The sequence below is a fragment of the Taudactylus pleione genome, unplaced genomic scaffold (assembly GCF_031769625.1).
Source record: "Taudactylus pleione unplaced genomic scaffold, aTauple2 ptg000914l, whole genome shotgun sequence".
Classification (NCBI taxonomy): domain Eukaryota; kingdom Metazoa; phylum Chordata; class Amphibia; order Anura; family Myobatrachidae; genus Taudactylus; species Taudactylus pleione.
The window spans coordinates 270,199-287,114 of record NW_028285315.1 but is presented as its reverse complement, the minus strand read 5'-3'; the positions used below and the strand labels follow the sequence as shown (position 1 = coordinate 287,114).

At 30.8% G+C, this 16,916-nt stretch overlaps 6 non-coding genes across 6 annotated transcripts; all 6 read left to right on the top strand.

The window, feature by feature from the left end:
• Positions 1-528: 528 nt before the first annotated feature.
• TRNAR-UCG (transfer RNA arginine (anticodon UCG)) lies at positions 529-601 on the top strand. Its single transcript has one exon. It is a non-coding gene; the product is annotated as a tRNA-Arg (tRNA).
• Positions 602-2,446: 1,845 nt separating this feature from the next.
• On the top strand, positions 2,447-2,519 carry TRNAR-UCG (transfer RNA arginine (anticodon UCG)). Its single transcript has one exon. It is a non-coding gene; the product is annotated as a tRNA-Arg (tRNA).
• A 1,845-nt stretch (positions 2,520-4,364) lies between these two features.
• On the top strand, positions 4,365-4,437 carry TRNAR-UCG (transfer RNA arginine (anticodon UCG)). The gene has a single exon. It is a non-coding gene; the product is annotated as a tRNA-Arg (tRNA).
• A 3,762-nt stretch (positions 4,438-8,199) lies between these two features.
• Positions 8,200-8,272, top strand: TRNAR-UCG (transfer RNA arginine (anticodon UCG)). The gene has a single exon. It is a non-coding gene; the product is annotated as a tRNA-Arg (tRNA).
• Positions 8,273-10,116: 1,844 nt separating this feature from the next.
• On the top strand, positions 10,117-10,189 carry TRNAR-UCG (transfer RNA arginine (anticodon UCG)). The gene has a single exon. It is a non-coding gene; the product is annotated as a tRNA-Arg (tRNA).
• A 4,720-nt stretch (positions 10,190-14,909) lies between these two features.
• On the top strand, positions 14,910-14,982 carry TRNAR-UCG (transfer RNA arginine (anticodon UCG)). Its single transcript has one exon. It is a non-coding gene; the product is annotated as a tRNA-Arg (tRNA).
• Positions 14,983-16,916: the final 1,934 nt, after the last annotated feature.

Here is a 16,916-nt window from a genome sequence, read left to right as displayed (position 1 = left end):
AATGAGAAATTGCTATAAAGCCTACATCCCTAATATTTTCATAAAACTTAAAAAACCTTTAGGAAAATGTCAGTGATTACCTGTTAACTTGTTTGATATTGGTAATCTGTGTTGCAAAGCAATTCTTTGACCAAATTGATACTATAATGGTTATTTGCATATCTGCATATAAAAAATACATCTCACATGTTTAGAAGGAATCAGTGAAATCAGAACACCCATAGTTCAATGAGAAATTGCTCTAATGCCTACATCCCTAATCTTTTTATAAAACTTTATAGCATGCCTATAGAAAAGTTAAGTTATTTCTCAGCTAAGTTAAGGATTTTACAAAATCTAGGCTATGTGAAAGGTATACTTTGTAATGTTCACTCAACATAAATCACTAAAATATGTTGGATTTCATTTTGTAATTCATATGCAAGTTTTTCCAAAACATATATCTAGAAAAAACTTCTAAATTTTGAATGTTATACTTGAGGTTACTTTTACCACACCTTCCACAGGTTCGACAACTTCTATAAAGATGACCGCGTGGCCTAATGGATAAGGCGTCTGACTTCGGATCAGAAGATTGAGGGTTCGAGTCCCTTCGTGGTCGAGTCTTTCATTTTGTCACAATTTGAAATCTTCAAACTCTGCATGAATTCAATGGATGACAATGTTGTAAAGAATGTACATTTCTAAATGTAATTCCCATAGGAAAATAAATACAACATAAACAATGATGTGCATGATGTACACATAGTTATAGTTTTTTTTAGGTTTTTGGTGCATAGTAAAAGGTATCCTTTTGGAAAAGGTAAGTATTTACCTGTTAACTTGTTCAATTTTGGTAATCTGTGTTGGAAAAAAATCTTTGACCAAATTGATACAATAAAGGATATTACATATCTGAATATAAAAATTATATCTCACATGTTTAAAATGAATCATTGAAATCCGAACATCCATAGTCCAATGAGAAATTGCTATAAAGCCTACATCCCTAATATTTTCATAATTCTTAAAAAACCTTTAGGAAAATGTAAGTGTTTACCTGTTAACTTGTTTGATTTTGGTAATCTGTGTTGCAAAGCAGTTCTTTGACCAAATTGATACTATAATGGTTATTTGCATATCTGCATATAAAAAATACATCTCACATGTTTAGAAGGAATCAGTGAAATCAGAACACCCATAGTTCAATGAGAAATTGCTCTAATGCCTACATCCCTAATCTTTTTATAAAACTTTATAGCATGCCTATAGAAAAGTTAAGTTATTTCTCAGCTAAGTTAAGGATTTTACAAAATCTAGGCTATGTGAAAGGTATACTTTGTAATGTTCACTCAACATAAATCACTAAAATATGTTGGATTTCATTTTGTAATTCATATGCAAGTTTTTCCAAAACATACCTCTAGAAAAAGCTTCTAAATTTTGAATGTTATACTTGAGGTTACTATTACCACAACTTCCACAGGTTTGACAATTTCGACATAGATGACAGCGTGGCATAATGGATGAGGCGTCTGACTTCTGATCAGAAGATTGAGGGCTCGTGTCCCTTCATGGTCAAGTCATTCTTTTTGTCACTATTTGAAATCTTCAAACTCTGCTTGAATTCAATGGATGACAATGTTGTAAAGAATGCACATTTCTAAATGTAATTCCCATAGGAAAATAAATACAACATAAACAATTATGTGCATGATGTACACATAGTTATAGGTTTTTTAGGTTTTTGGTGCATAGTAAAAGGTATCCTTTTGGAAAATGTAAGTATTTACCTCTTAACTTGTTCAATTTTGGTAATCTGTGTTGGAAAAAAATCTTTGACCAAATTGATACAATAAAGGATATTTGCATATCTGCATATAAAAATTATATCTCACATGTTTAAAATGAATCATTGAAATCCGAACATCCATAGTCCAATGAGAAATTGCTATAAAGCCTACATCCCTAATATTTTCATAAAACTTAAAAAACCTTTAGGAAAATGTCAGTGATTACCTGTTAACTTGTTTGATATTGGTAATCTGTGTTGCAAAGCAATTCTTTGACCAAATTGATACTATAATGGTTATTTGCATATCTGCATATAAAAAATACATCTCACATGTTTAGAAGGAATCAGTGAAATCAGAACACCCATAGTTCAATGAGAAATTGCTCTAATGCCTACATCCCTAATCTTTTTATAAAACTTTATAGCATGCCTATAGAAAAGTTAAGTTATTTCTCAGCTAAGTTAAGGATTTTACAAAATCTAGGCTATGTGAAAGGTATACTTTGTAATGTTCACTCAACATAAATCACTAAAATATGTTGGATTTCATTTTGTAATTCATATGCAAGTTTTTCCAAAACATATATCTAGAAAAAACTTCTAAATTTTGAATGTTATACTTGAGGTTACTTTTACCACACCTTCCACAGGTTCGACAACTTCTATAAAGATGACCGCGTGGCCTAATGGATAAGGCGTCTGACTTCGGATCAGAAGATTGAGGGTTCGAGTCCCTTCGTGGTCGAGTCTTTCATTTTGTCACAATTTGAAATCTTCAAACTCTGCATGAATTCAATGGATGACAATGTTGTAAAGAATGTACATTTCTAAATGTAATTCCCATAGGAAAATAAATACAACATAAACAATGATGTGCATGATGTACACATAGTTATAGTTTTTTTTAGGTTTTTGGTGCATAGTAAAAGGTATCCTTTTGGAAAAGGTAAGTATTTACCTGTTAACTTGTTCAATTTTGGTAATCTGTGTTGGAAAAAAATCTTTGACCAAATTGATACAATAAAGGATATTACATATCTGAATATAAAAATTATATCTCACATGTTTAAAATGAATCATTGAAATCCGAACATCCATAGTCCAATGAGAAATTGCTATAAAGCCTACATCCCTAATATTTTCATAATTCTTAAAAAACCTTTAGGAAAATGTAAGTGTTTACCTGTTAACTTGTTTGATTTTGGTAATCTGTGTTGCAAAGCAGTTCTTTGACCAAATTGATACTATAATGGTTATTTGCATATCTGCATATAAAAAATACATCTCACATGTTTAGAAGGAATCAGTGAAATCAGAACACCCATAGTTCAATGAGAAATTGCTCTAATGCCTACATCCCTAATCTTTTTATAAAACTTTATAGCATGCCTATAGAAAAGTTAAGTTATTTCTCAGCTAAGTTAAGGATTTTACAAAATCTAGGCTATGTGAAAGGTATACTTTGTAATGTTCACTCAACATAAATCACTAAAATATGTTGGATTTCATTTTGTAATTCATATGCAAGTTTTTCCAAAACATACCTCTAGAAAAAGCTTCTAAATTTTGAATGTTATACTTGAGGTTACTATTACCACAACTTCCACAGGTTTGACAATTTCGACATAGATGACAGCGTGGCATAATGGATGAGGCGTCTGACTTCTGATCAGAAGATTGAGGGCTCGTGTCCCTTCATGGTCAAGTCATTCTTTTTGTCACTATTTGAAATCTTCAAACTCTGCTTGAATTCAATGGATGACAATGTTGTAAAGAATGCACATTTCTAAATGTAATTCCCATAGGAAAATAAATACAACATAAACAATTATGTGCATGATGTACACATAGTTATAGGTTTTTTAGGTTTTTGGTGCATAGTAAAAGGTATCCTTTTGGAAAATGTAAGTATTTACCTCTTAACTTGTTCAATTTTGGTAATCTGTGTTGGAAAAAAATCTTTGACCAAATTGATACAATAAAGGATATTTGCATATCTGCATATAAAAATTATATCTCACATGTTTAAAATGAATCATTGAAATCCGAACATCCATAGTCCAATGAGAAATTGCTATAAAGCCTACATCCCTAATATTTTCATAAAACTTAAAAAACCTTTAGGAAAATGTCAGTGTTTACCTGTTAACTTGTTTGATTTTGGTAATCTGTGTTGCAAAGCAATTCTTTGACCAAATTGATACTATAATGGTTATTTGCATATCTGCATATAAAAAATACATCTCACATGTTTAGAAGGAATCACTGAAATCAGAACAGCCATAGCTCAATGAGAAATTGCTCTAATGCCTACATCCCTAATCTTTTTATAAAACTTTAAAGCATGCCTATAGAAAAGTTAAGTTATTTCTCAGCTAAGTTAAGGATTTTACAAAATCTAGGCTATGTGAAAGGTATACTTTGTAATGTTCACTCAACATAAATCACTAAAATATGTTGGATTTTATTTTGTAATTCATATGCAAGTTTTTCCAAAACATACCTCTAGAAAAAGGTTCTAAATTTTGAATGTTATACTTGAGGTTACTTTTACCACACCTTCCACAGGTTCGACAACTTCTATAAAGATGACCGCGTGGCCTAATGGATAAGGCGTCTGACTTCGGATCAGAAGATTGAGGGTTCGAGTCCCTTCGTGGTCGAGTCTTTCATTTTGTCACAATTTGAAATCTTCAAACTCTGCATGAATTCAATGGATGACAATGTTGTAAAGAATGTACATTTCTAAATGTAATTCCCATAGGAAAATAAATACAACATAAACAATGATGTGCATGATGTACACATAGTTATAGTTTTTTTAGGTTTTTGGTGCATAGTAAAAGGTATCCTTTTGGAAAAGGTAAGTATTTACCTGTTAACTTGTTCAATTTTGGTAATCTGTGTTGGAAAAAAATCTTTGACCAAATTGATACAATAAAGGATATTACATATCTGCATATAAAAATTATATCACACATGTTTAAAATGAATCATTGAAATCCGAACATCCATAGTCCAATGAGAAATTGCTATAAAGCCTACATCCCTAATATTTTCATAATTCTTAAAAAACCTTTAGGAAAATGTAAGTGTTTACCTGTTAACTTGTTTGATTTTGGTAATCTGTGTTGCAAAGCAGTTCTTTGACCAAATTGATACTATAATGGTTATTTGCATATCTGCATATAAAAAATACATCTCACATGTTTAGAAGGAATCAGTGAAATCAGAACACCCATAGTTCAATGAGAAATTGCTCTAATGCCTACATCCGTAATCTTTTTATAAAACTTTATAGCATGCCTATAGAAAAGTTAAGTTATTTCTCAGCTAAGTTAAGGATTTTACAAAATCTAGGCTATGTGAAAGGTATACTTTGAAATGTTCACTCAACATAAATCACTAAAATATGTTGGATTTCATTTTGTAATTCATATGCAAGTTTTTCCAAAACATACCTCTAGAAAAAGCTTCTAAATTTTGAATGTTATACTTGAGGTTACTATTACCACAACGTCCACAGGTTTGACAATTTCGACATAGATGACAGCGTGGCATAATGGATGAGGCGTCTGACTTCTGATCAGAAGATTGAGGGCTCGTGTCCCTTCATGGTCAAGTCATTCTTTTTGTCACTATTTGAAATCTTCAAACTCTGCTTGAATTCAATGGATGACAATGTTGTAAAGAATGCACATTTCTAAATGTAATTCCCATAGGAAAATAAATACAACATAAACAATTATGTGCATGATGTACACATAGTTATAGGTTTTTTAGGTTTTTGGTGCATAGTAAAAGGTATCCTTTTGGAAAATGTAAGTATTTACCTCTTAACTTGTTCAATTTTGGTAATCTGTGTTGGAAAAAAATCTTTGACCAAATTGATACAATAAAGGATATTTGCATATCTGCATATAAAAATTATATCTCACATGTTTAAAATGAATCATTGAAATCCGAACATCCATAGTCCAATGAGAAATTGCTATAAAGCCTACATCGCTAATATTTTCATAAAACTTAAAAAACCTTTAGGAAAATGTCAGTGTTTACCTGTTAACTTGTTTGATTTTGGTAATCTGTGTTGCAAAGCAATTCTTTGACCAAATTGATACTATAATGGTTATTTGCATATCTGCATATAAAAAATACATCTCACATGTTTAGAAGGAATCACTGAAATCAGAACAGCCATAGCTCAATGAGAAATTGCTCTAATGCCTACATCCCTAATCTTTTTATAAAACTTTATAGCATGCCTATAGAAAAGTTAAGTTATTTCTCAGCTAAGTTAAGGATTTTACAAAATCTAGGCTATGTGAAAGGTATACTTTGTAATGTTCACTCAACATAAATCACTAAAATATGTTGGATTTCATTTTGTAATTCATATGCAAGTTTTTCCAAAACATACCTCTAGAAAAAGCTTCTAAATTTTGAATGTTATACTTGAGGTTACTATTACCACACCTTCCACAGGTTCGACAATTTCGACATAGATGACAGCGTGGCATAATGGATGAGGCGTCTGACTTCTGATCAGAAGATTGAGGGTTCGTGTCCCTTCGTGGTCAAGTCATTCTTTTTGTCACTATTTGAAATCTTCAAACTCTGCATGAATTCAATGGATGACAATGTTGTAAAGAATGTACATTTCTAAATGTAATTCCCATAGGAAAATAAATACAACATAAACAATGATGTGCATGATGTATACATAGTTATAAGTTTTTTAGGTTTTTGGTGCATAGTAAAAGGTATCCTTTTGGAAAATGTAAGTATTTACCTCTTAACTTGTTCAATTTTGGTAATCTGTGTTGGAAAAAAATCTTTGACCAAATTGATACAATAAAGGATATTTGCATATCTGCATATAAAAATTATATCTCACATGTTTAAAATGAATCATTGAAATCCGAACATCCATAGTCCAATGAGAAATTGCTATAAAGCCTACATCCCTAATATTTTCATAAAACTTAAAAAACCTTTAGGAAAATGTCAGTGATTACCTGTTAACTTGTTTGATATTGGTAATCTGTGTTGCAAAGCAATTCTTTGACCAAATTGATACTATAATGGTTATTTGCATATCTGCATATAAAAAATACATCTCACATGTTTAGAAGGAATCAGTGAAATCAGAACACCCATAGTTCAATGAGAAATTGCTCTAATGCCTACATCCCTAATCTTTTTATAAAACTTTATAGCATGCCTATAGAAAAGTTAAGTTATTTCTCAGCTAAGTTAAGGATTTTACAAAATCTAGGCTATGTGAAAGGTATACTTTGTAATGTTCACTCAACATAAATCACTAAAATATGTTGGATTTCATTTTGTAATTCATATGCAAGTTTTTCCAAAACATATATCTAGAAAAAACTTCTAAATTTTGAATGTTATACTTGAGGTTACTTTTACCACACCTTCCACAGGTTCGACAATTTCAACATAGATGACAGCATGGCATAATGGATGAGGCGTCTGACATCTGATCAGAAGATTGAGGGTTCGTGTCCCTTCGTGGTCAAGTCATTCTTTTTGTCTCTATTTGAAATCTTCAAACTCTGCATGAATTCAATGGATGACAATGTTGTAAAGAATGTACATTTCTAAATGTAATTCCCATAGGAAAATAAATACAACATAAACAATGATGTGCATGATGTATACATAGTTATAAGTTTTTTAGGTTTTTGGTGCATAGTAAAAGGTATCCTTTTGGAAAATGTAAGTATTTACCTCTTAACTTGTTCAATTTTGGTAATCTGTGTTGGAAAAAAATCTTTGACTAAATTGATACAATAAAGGATATTTGCATATCTGCATATAAAAATTATATCTCACATGTTTAAAATGAATCATTGAAATCCGAACATCCATAGTCCAATGAGAAATTGCTATAAAGCCTACATCCCTAATATTTTCATAAAACTTAAAAAACCTTTAGGAAAATGTCAGTGATTACCTGTTAACTTGTTTGATATTGGTAATCTGTGTTGCAAAGCAATTCTTTGACCAAATTGATACTATAATGGTTATTTGCATATCTGCATATAAAAAATACATCTCACATGTTTAGAAGGAATCAGTGAAATCAGAACACCCATAGTTCAATGAGAAATTGCTCTAATGCCTACATCCCTAATCTTTTTATAAAACTTTATAGCATGCCTATAGAAAAGTTAAGTTATTTCTCAGCTAAGTTAAGGATTTTACAAAATCTAGGCTATGTGAAAGGTATACTTTGTAATGTTCACTCAACATAAATCACTAAAATATGTTGGATTTCATTTTGTAATTCATATGCAAGTTTTTCCAAAACATATATCTAGAAAAAACTTCTAAATTTTGAATGTTATACTTGAGGTTACTTTTACCACACCTTCCACAGGTTCGACAACTTCTATAAAGATGACCGCGTGGCCTAATGGATAAGGCGTCTGACTTCGGATCAGAAGATTGAGGGTTCGAGTCCCTTCGAGGTCGAGTCATTCATTTTGTCACAATTTGAAATCTTCAAACTCTGCATGAATTCAATGGATGACAATGTTGTAAAGAATGTACATTTCTAAATGTAATTCCCATAGGAAAATAAATACAACATAAACAATGATGTGCATGATGTACACATAGTTATAGTTTTTTTAGGTTTTTGGTGCATAGTAAAAGGTATCCTTTTGGAAAAGGTAAGTATTTACCTGTTAACTTGTTCAATTTTGGTAATCTGTGTTGGAAAAAAATCTTTGACCAAATTGATACAATAAAGGATATTACATATCTGCATATAAAAATTATATCTCACATGTTTAAAATGAATCATTGAAATCCGAACATCCATAGTACAATGAGAAATTGCTATAAAGCCTACATCCCTAATATTTTCATAATTCTTAAAAAACCTTTAGGAAAATGTAAGTGTTTACCTGCTAACTTGTTTGATTTTGGTAATCTGTGTTGCAAAGCAGTTCTTTGACCAAATTGATACTATAATGGTTATTTGCATATCTGCATATAAAAAATACATCTCACATGTTTAGAAGGAATCAGTGAAATCAGAACACCCATAGTTCAATGAGAAATTGCTCTAATGCCTACATCCCTAATCTTTTTATAAAACTTTATAGCATGCCTATAGAAAAGTTAAGTTATTTCTCAGCTAAGTTAAGGATTTTACAAAATCTAGGCTATGTGAAAGGTATACTTTGTAATGTTCACTCAACATAAATCACTAAAATATGTTGGATTTCATTTTGTAATTCATATGCAAGTTTTTCCAAAACATACCTCTAGAAAAAGCTTCTAAATTTTGAATGTTATACTTGAGGTTACTATTACCACAACTTCCACAGGTTTGACAATTTCGACATAGATGACAGCGTGGCATAATGGATGAGGCGTCTGACTTCTGATCAGAAGATTGAGGGCTCGTGTCCCTTCATGGTCAAGTCATTCTTTTTGTCACTATTTGAAATCTTCAAACTCTGCTTGAATTCAATGGATGACAATGTTGTAAAGAATGCACATTTCTAAATGTAATTCCCATAGGAAAATAAATACAACATAAACAATGATGTGCATGATGTACACATAGTTATAATTTTTTTATTTTTTTGGTGCATAGTAAAAGGTATCCTTTTGGAAAATGTAAGTATTTACCTCTTAACTTGTTCAATTTTGGTAATCTGTGTTGGAAAAAAATCTTTGACCAAATTGATACAATAAAGGATATTTGCATATCTGCATATAAAAATTATATCTCACATGTTTAAAATGAATCATTGAAATCCGAACATCCATAGTCCAATGAGAAATTGCTATAAAGCCTACATCCCTAATATTTTCATAAAACTTAAAAAACCTTTAGGAAAATGTCAGTGTTTACTTGTTAACTTGTTTGATTTTGGTAATCTGTGTTGCAAAGCAATTCTTTGACCAAATTGATACTATAATGGTTATTTGCATATCTGCATATAAAAAATACATCTCACATGTTTAGAAGGAATCAGTGAAATCAGAACAGCCATAGCTCAATGAGAAATTGCTCTAATGCCTACATCCCTAATCTTTTTATAAAACTTTATAGCATGCCTATAGAAAAGTTAAGTTATTTCTCAGCTAAGTTAAGGATTTTACAAAATCTAGGATATGTGAAAGGTATACTTTGTAATGTTCACTCAACATAAATCACTAAAATATGTTGGATTTCATTTTGTAATTCATATGCAAGTTTTTCCAAAACATATATCTAGAAAAAACTTCTAAATTTTGAATGTTATACTTGAGGTTACTTTTACCACACCTTCCACAGGTTCGACAACTTCTATAAAGATGACCGCGTGGCCTAATGGATAAGGCGTCTGACTTCGGATCAGAAGATTGAGGGTTCGAGTCCCTTCGTGGTTGAGTCTTTCATTTTGTCACAATTTGAAATCTTCAAACTCTGCATGAATTCAATGGATGACAATGTTGTAAAGAATGTACATTTCTAAATGTAATTCCCATAGGAAAATAAATACAACATAAACAATGATGTGCATGATGTACACATAGTTATAGTTTTTTTTAGGTTTTTGGTGCATAGTAAAAGGTATCCTTTTGGAAAAGGTAAGTATTTACCTGTTAACTTGTTCAATTTTGGTAATCTGTGTTGGAAAAAAATCTTTGACCAAATTGATACAATAAAGGATATTACATATCTGAATATAAAAATTATATCTCACATGTTTAAAATGAATCATTGAAATCCGAACATCCATAGTCCAATGAGAAATTGCTATAAAGCCTACATCCCTAATATTTTCATAATTCTTAAAAAACCTTTAGGAAAATGTAAGTGTTTACCTGTTAACTTGTTTGATTTTGGTAATCTGTGTTGCAAAGCAGTTCTTTGACCAAACTGATACTATAATGGTTATTTGCATATCTGCATATAAAAAATACATCTCACATGTTTAGAAGGAATCAGTGAAATCAGAACACCCATAGTTCAATGAGAAATTGCTCTAATGCCTACATCCCTAATCTTTTTATAAAACTTTATAGCATGCCTATAGAAAAGTTAAGTTATTTCTCAGCTAAGTTAAGGATTTTACAAAATCTAGGCTATGTGAAAGGTATACTTTGTAATGTTCACTCAACATAAATCACTAAAATATGTTGGATTTCATTTTGTAATTCATATGCAAGTTTTTCCAAAACATACCTCTAGAAAAAGCTTCTAAATTTTGAATGTTATACTTGAGGTTACTATTACCACAACTTCCACAGGTTTGACAATTTCGACATAGATGACAGCGTGGCATAATGGATGAGGCGTCTGACTTCTGATCAGAAGATTGAGGGCTCGTGTCCCTTCATGGTCAAGTCATTCTTTTTGTCACTATTTGAAATCTTCAAACTCTGCTTGAATTCAATGGATGACAATGTTGTAAAGAATGCACATTTCTAAATGTAATTCCCATAGGAAAATAAATACAACATAAACAATTATGTGCATGATGTACACATAGTTATAGGTTTTTTAGGTTTTTGGTGCATAGTAAAAGGTATCCTTTTGGAAAATGTAAGTATTTACCTCTTAACTTGTTCAATTTTGGTAATCTGTGTTGGAAAAAAATCTTTGACCAAATTGATACAATAAAGGATATTTGCATATCTGCATATAAAAATTATATCTCACATGTTTAAAATGAATCATTGAAATCCGAACATCCATAGTCCAATGAGAAATTGCTATAAAGCCTACATCGCTAATATTTTCATAAAACTTAAAAAACCTTTAGGAAAATGTCAGTGTTTACCTGTTAACTTGTTTGATTTTGGTAATCTGTGTTGCAAAGCAATTCTTTGACCAAATTGATACTATAATGGTTATTTGCATATCTGCATATAAAAAATACATCTCACATGTTTAGAAGGAATCACTGAAATCAGAACAGCCATAGCTCAATGAGAAATTGCTCTAATGCCTACATCCCTAATCTTTTTATAAAACTTTATAGCATGCCTATAGAAAAGTTAAGTTATTTCTCAGCTAAGTTAAGGATTTTACAAAATCTAGGCTATGTGAAAGGTATACTTTGTAATGTTCACTCAACATAAATCACTAAAATATGTTGGATTTCATTTTGTAATTCATATGCAAGTTTTTCCAAAACATACCTCTAGAAAAAGCTTCTAAATTTTGAATGTTATACTTGAGGTTACTATTACCACACCTTCCACAGGTTCGACAATTTCGACATAGATGACAGCGTGGCATAATGGATGAGGCGTCTGACTTCTGATCAGAAGATTGAGGGTTCGTGTCCCTTCGTGGTCAAGTCATTCTTTTTGTCACTATTTGAAATCTTCAAACTCTGCATGAATTCAATGGATGACAATGTTGTAAAGAATGTACATTTCTAAATGTAATTCCCATAGGAAAATAAATACAACATAAACAATGATGTGCATGATGTATACATAGTTATAAGTTTTTTAGGTTTTTGGTGCATAGTAAAAGGTATCCTTTTGGAAAATGTAAGTATTTACCTCTTAACTTGTTCAATTTTGGTAATCTGTGTTGGAAAAAAATCTTTGACCAAATTGATACAATAAAGGATATTTGCATATCTGCATATAAAAATTATATCTCACATGTTTAAAATGAATCATTGAAATCCGAACATCCATAGTCCAATGAGAAATTGCTATAAAGCCTACATCCCTAATATTTTCATAAAACTTAAAAAACCTTTAGGAAAATGTCAGTGATTACCTGTTAACTTGTTTGATATTGGTAATCTGTGTTGCAAAGCAATTCTTTGACCAAATTGATACTATAATGGTTATTTGCATATCTGCATATAAAAAATACATCTCACATGTTTAGAAGGAATCAGTGAAATCAGAACACCCATAGTTCAATGAGAAATTGCTCTAATGCCTACATCCCTAATCTTTTTATAAAACTTTATAGCATGCCTATAGAAAAGTTAAGTTATTTCTCAGCTAAGTTAAGGATTTTACAAAATCTAGGCTATGTGAAAGGTATACTTTGTAATGTTCACTCAACATAAATCACTAAAATATGTTGGATTTCATTTTGTAATTCATATGCAAGTTTTTCCAAAACATATATCTAGAAAAAACTTCTAAATTTTGAATGTTATACTTGAGGTTACTTTTACCACACCTTCCACAGGTTCGACAACTTCTATAAAGATGACCGCGTGGCCTAATGGATAAGGCGTCTGACTTCAGATCAGAAGATTGAGGGTTCGAGTCCCTTCGAGGTCGAGTCATTCATTTTGTCACAATTTGAAATCTTCAAACTCTGCATGAATTCAATGGATGACAATGTTGTAAAGAATGTACATTTCTAAATGTAATTCCCATAGGAAAATAAATACAACATAAACAATGATGTGCATGATGTACACATAGTTATAGTTTTTTTAGGTTTTTGGTGCATAGTAAAAGGTATCCTTTTGGAAAAGGTAAGTATTTACCTGTTAACATGTTCAATTTTGGTAATCTGTGTTGGAAAAAAATCTTTGACCAAATTGATACAATAAAGGATATTACATATCTGCATATAAAAATTATATCTCACATGTTTAAAATGAATCATTGAAATCCGAACATCCATAGTACAATGAGAAATTGCTATAAAGCCTACATCCCTAATATTTTCATAATTCTTAAAAAACCTTTAGGAAAATGTAAGTGTTTACCTGCTAACTTGTTTGATTTTGGTAATCTGTGTTGCAAAGCAGTTCTTTGACCAAATTGATACTATAATGGTTATTTGCATATCTGCATATAAAAAATACATCTCACATGTTTAGAAGGAATCAGTGAAATCAGAACACCCATAGTTCAATGAGAAATTGCTCTAATGCCTACATCCCTAATCTTTTTATAAAACTTTATAGCATGCCTATAGAAAAGTTAAGTTATTTCTCAGCTAAGTTAAGGATTTTACAAAATCTAGGCTATGTGAAAGGTATACTTTGTAATGTTCACTCAACATAAATCACTAAAATATGTTGGATTTCATTTTGTAATTCATATGCAAGTTTTTCCAAAACATACCTCTAGAAAAAGCTTCTAAATTTTGAATGTTATACTTGAGGTTACTATTACCACAACTTCCACAGGTTTGACAATTTCGACATAGATGACAGCGTGGCATAATGGATGAGGCGTCTGACTTCTGATCAGAAGATTGAGGGCTCGTGTCCCTTCATGGTCAAGTCATTCTTTTTGTCACTATTTGAAATCTTCAAACTCTGCTTGAATTCAATGGATGACAATGTTGTAAAGAATGCACATTTCTAAATGTAATTCCCATAGGAAAATAAATACAACATAAACAATGATGTGCATGATGTACACATAGTTATAATTTTTTTATTTTTTTGGTGCATAGTAAAAGGTATCCTTTTGGAAAATGTAAGTATTTACCTCTTAACTTGTTCAATTTTGGTAATCTGTGTTGGAAAAAAATCTTTGACCAAATTGATACAATAAAGGATATTTGCATATCTGCATATAAAAATTATATCTCACATGTTTAAAATGAATCATTGAAATCCGAACATCCATAGTCCAATGAGAAATTGCTATAAAGCCTACATCCCTAATATTTTCATAAAACTTAAAAAACCTTTAGGAAAATGTCAGTGTTTACTTGTTAACTTGTTTGATTTTGGTAATCTGTGTTGCAAAGCAATTCTTTGACCAAATTGATACTATAATGGTTATTTGCATATCTGCATATAAAAAATACATCTCACATGTTTAGAAGGATCAGTGAAATCAGAACAGCCATAGCTCAATGAGAAATTGCTCTAATGCCTACATCCCTAATCTTTTTATAAAACTTTATAGCATGCCTATAGAAAAGTTAAGTTATTTCTCAGCTAAGTTAAGGATTTTACAAAATCTAGGATATGTGAAAGGTATACTTTGTAATGTTCACTCAACATAAATCACTAAAATATGTTGGATTTCATTTTGTAATTCATATGCAAGTTTTTCCAAAACATATATCTAGAAAAAACTTCTAAATTTTGAATGTTATACTTGAGGTTACTTTTACCACACCTTCCACAGGTTCGACAACTTCTATAAAGATGACCGCGTGGCCTAATGGATAAGGCGTCTGACTTCGGATCAGAAGATTGAGGGTTCGAGTCCCTTCGTGGTCGAGTCTTTCATTTTGTCACAATTTGAAATCTTCAAACTCTGCATGAATTCAATGGATGACAATGTTGTAAAGAATGTACATTTCTAAATGTAATTCCCATAGGAAAATAAATACAACATAAACAATGATGTGCATGATGTACACATAGTTATAGTTTTTTTTAGGTTTTTGGTGCATAGTAAAAGGTATCCTTTTGGAAAAGGTAAGTATTTACCTGTTTACTTGTTCAATTTTGGTAATCTGTGTTGGAAAAAAATCTTTGACCAAATTGATACAATAAAGGATATTACATATCTGAATATAAAAATTATATCTCACATGTTTAAAATGAATCATTGAAATCCGAACATCCATAGTCCAATGAGAAATTGCTATAAAGCCTACATCCCTAATATTTTCATAATTCTTAAAAAACCTTTAGGAAAATGTAAGTGTTTACCTGTTAACTTGTTTGATTTTGGTAATCTGTGTTGCAAAGCAGTTCTTTGACCAAATTGATACTATAATGGTTATTTGCATATCTGCATATAAAAAATACATCTCACATGTTTAGAAGGAATCAGTGAAATCAGAACACCCATAGTTCAATGAGAAATTGCTCTAATGCCTACATCCCTAATCTTTTTATAAAACTTTATAGCATGCCTATAGAAAAGTTAAGTTATTTCTCAGCTAAGTTAAGGATTTTACAAAATCTAGGCTATGTGAAAGGTATACTTTGTAATGTTCACTCAACATAAATCACTAAAATATGTTGGATTTCATTTTGTAATTCATATGCAAGTTTTTCCAAAACATACCTCTAGAAAAAGCTTCTAAATTTTGAATGTTATACTTGAGGTTACTATTACCACAACTTCCACAGGTTTGACAATTTCGACATAGATGACAGCGTGGCATAATGGATGAGGCGTCTGACTTCTGATCAGAAGATTGAGGGCTCGTGTCCCTTCATGGTCAAGTCATTCTTTTTGTCACTATTTGAAATCTTCAAACTCTGCTTGAATTCAATGGATGACAATGTTGTAAAGAATGCACATTTCTAAATGTAATTCCCATAGGAAAATAAATACAACATAAACAATTATGTGCATGATGTACACATAGTTATAGGTTTTTTAGGTTTTTGGTGCATAGTAAAAGGTATCCTTTTGGAAAATGTAAGTATTTACCTCTTAACTTGTTCAATTTTGGTAATCTGTGTTGGAAAAAAATCTTTGACCAAATTGATACAATAAAGGATATTTGCATATCTGCATATAAAAATTATATCTCACATGTTTAAAATGAATCATTGAAATCCGAACATCCATAGTCCAATGAGAAATTGCTATAAAGCCTACATCCCTAATATTTTCATAAAACTTAAAAAACCTTTAGGAAAATGTCAGTGTTTACCTGTTAACTTGTTTGATTTTGGTAATCTGTGTTGCAAAGCAATTCTTTGACCAAATTGATACTATAATGGTTATTTGCATATCTGCATATAAAAAATACATCTCACATGTTTAGAAGGAATCACTGAAATCAGAACAGCCATAGCTCAATGAGAAATTGCTCTAATGCCTACATCCCTAATCTTTTTATAAAACTTTATAGCATGCCTATAGAAAAGTTAAGTTATTTCTCAGCTAAGTTAAGGATTTTACAAAATCTAGGCTATGTGAAAGGTATACTTTGTAATGTTCACTCAACATAAATCACTAAAATATGTTGGATTTTATTTTGTAATTCATATGCAAGTTTTTCCAAAACATACCTCTAGAAAAAGCTTCTAAATTTTGAATGTTATACTTGAGGTTACTATTACCACAACTTCCACAGGTTTGACAATTTCGACATAGATGACAGCGTGGCATAATGGATGAGGCGTCTGACTTCTGATCAGAAGATTGAGGGCTCGTGTCCCTTCATGGTTAAGTCATTCTTTTTGTC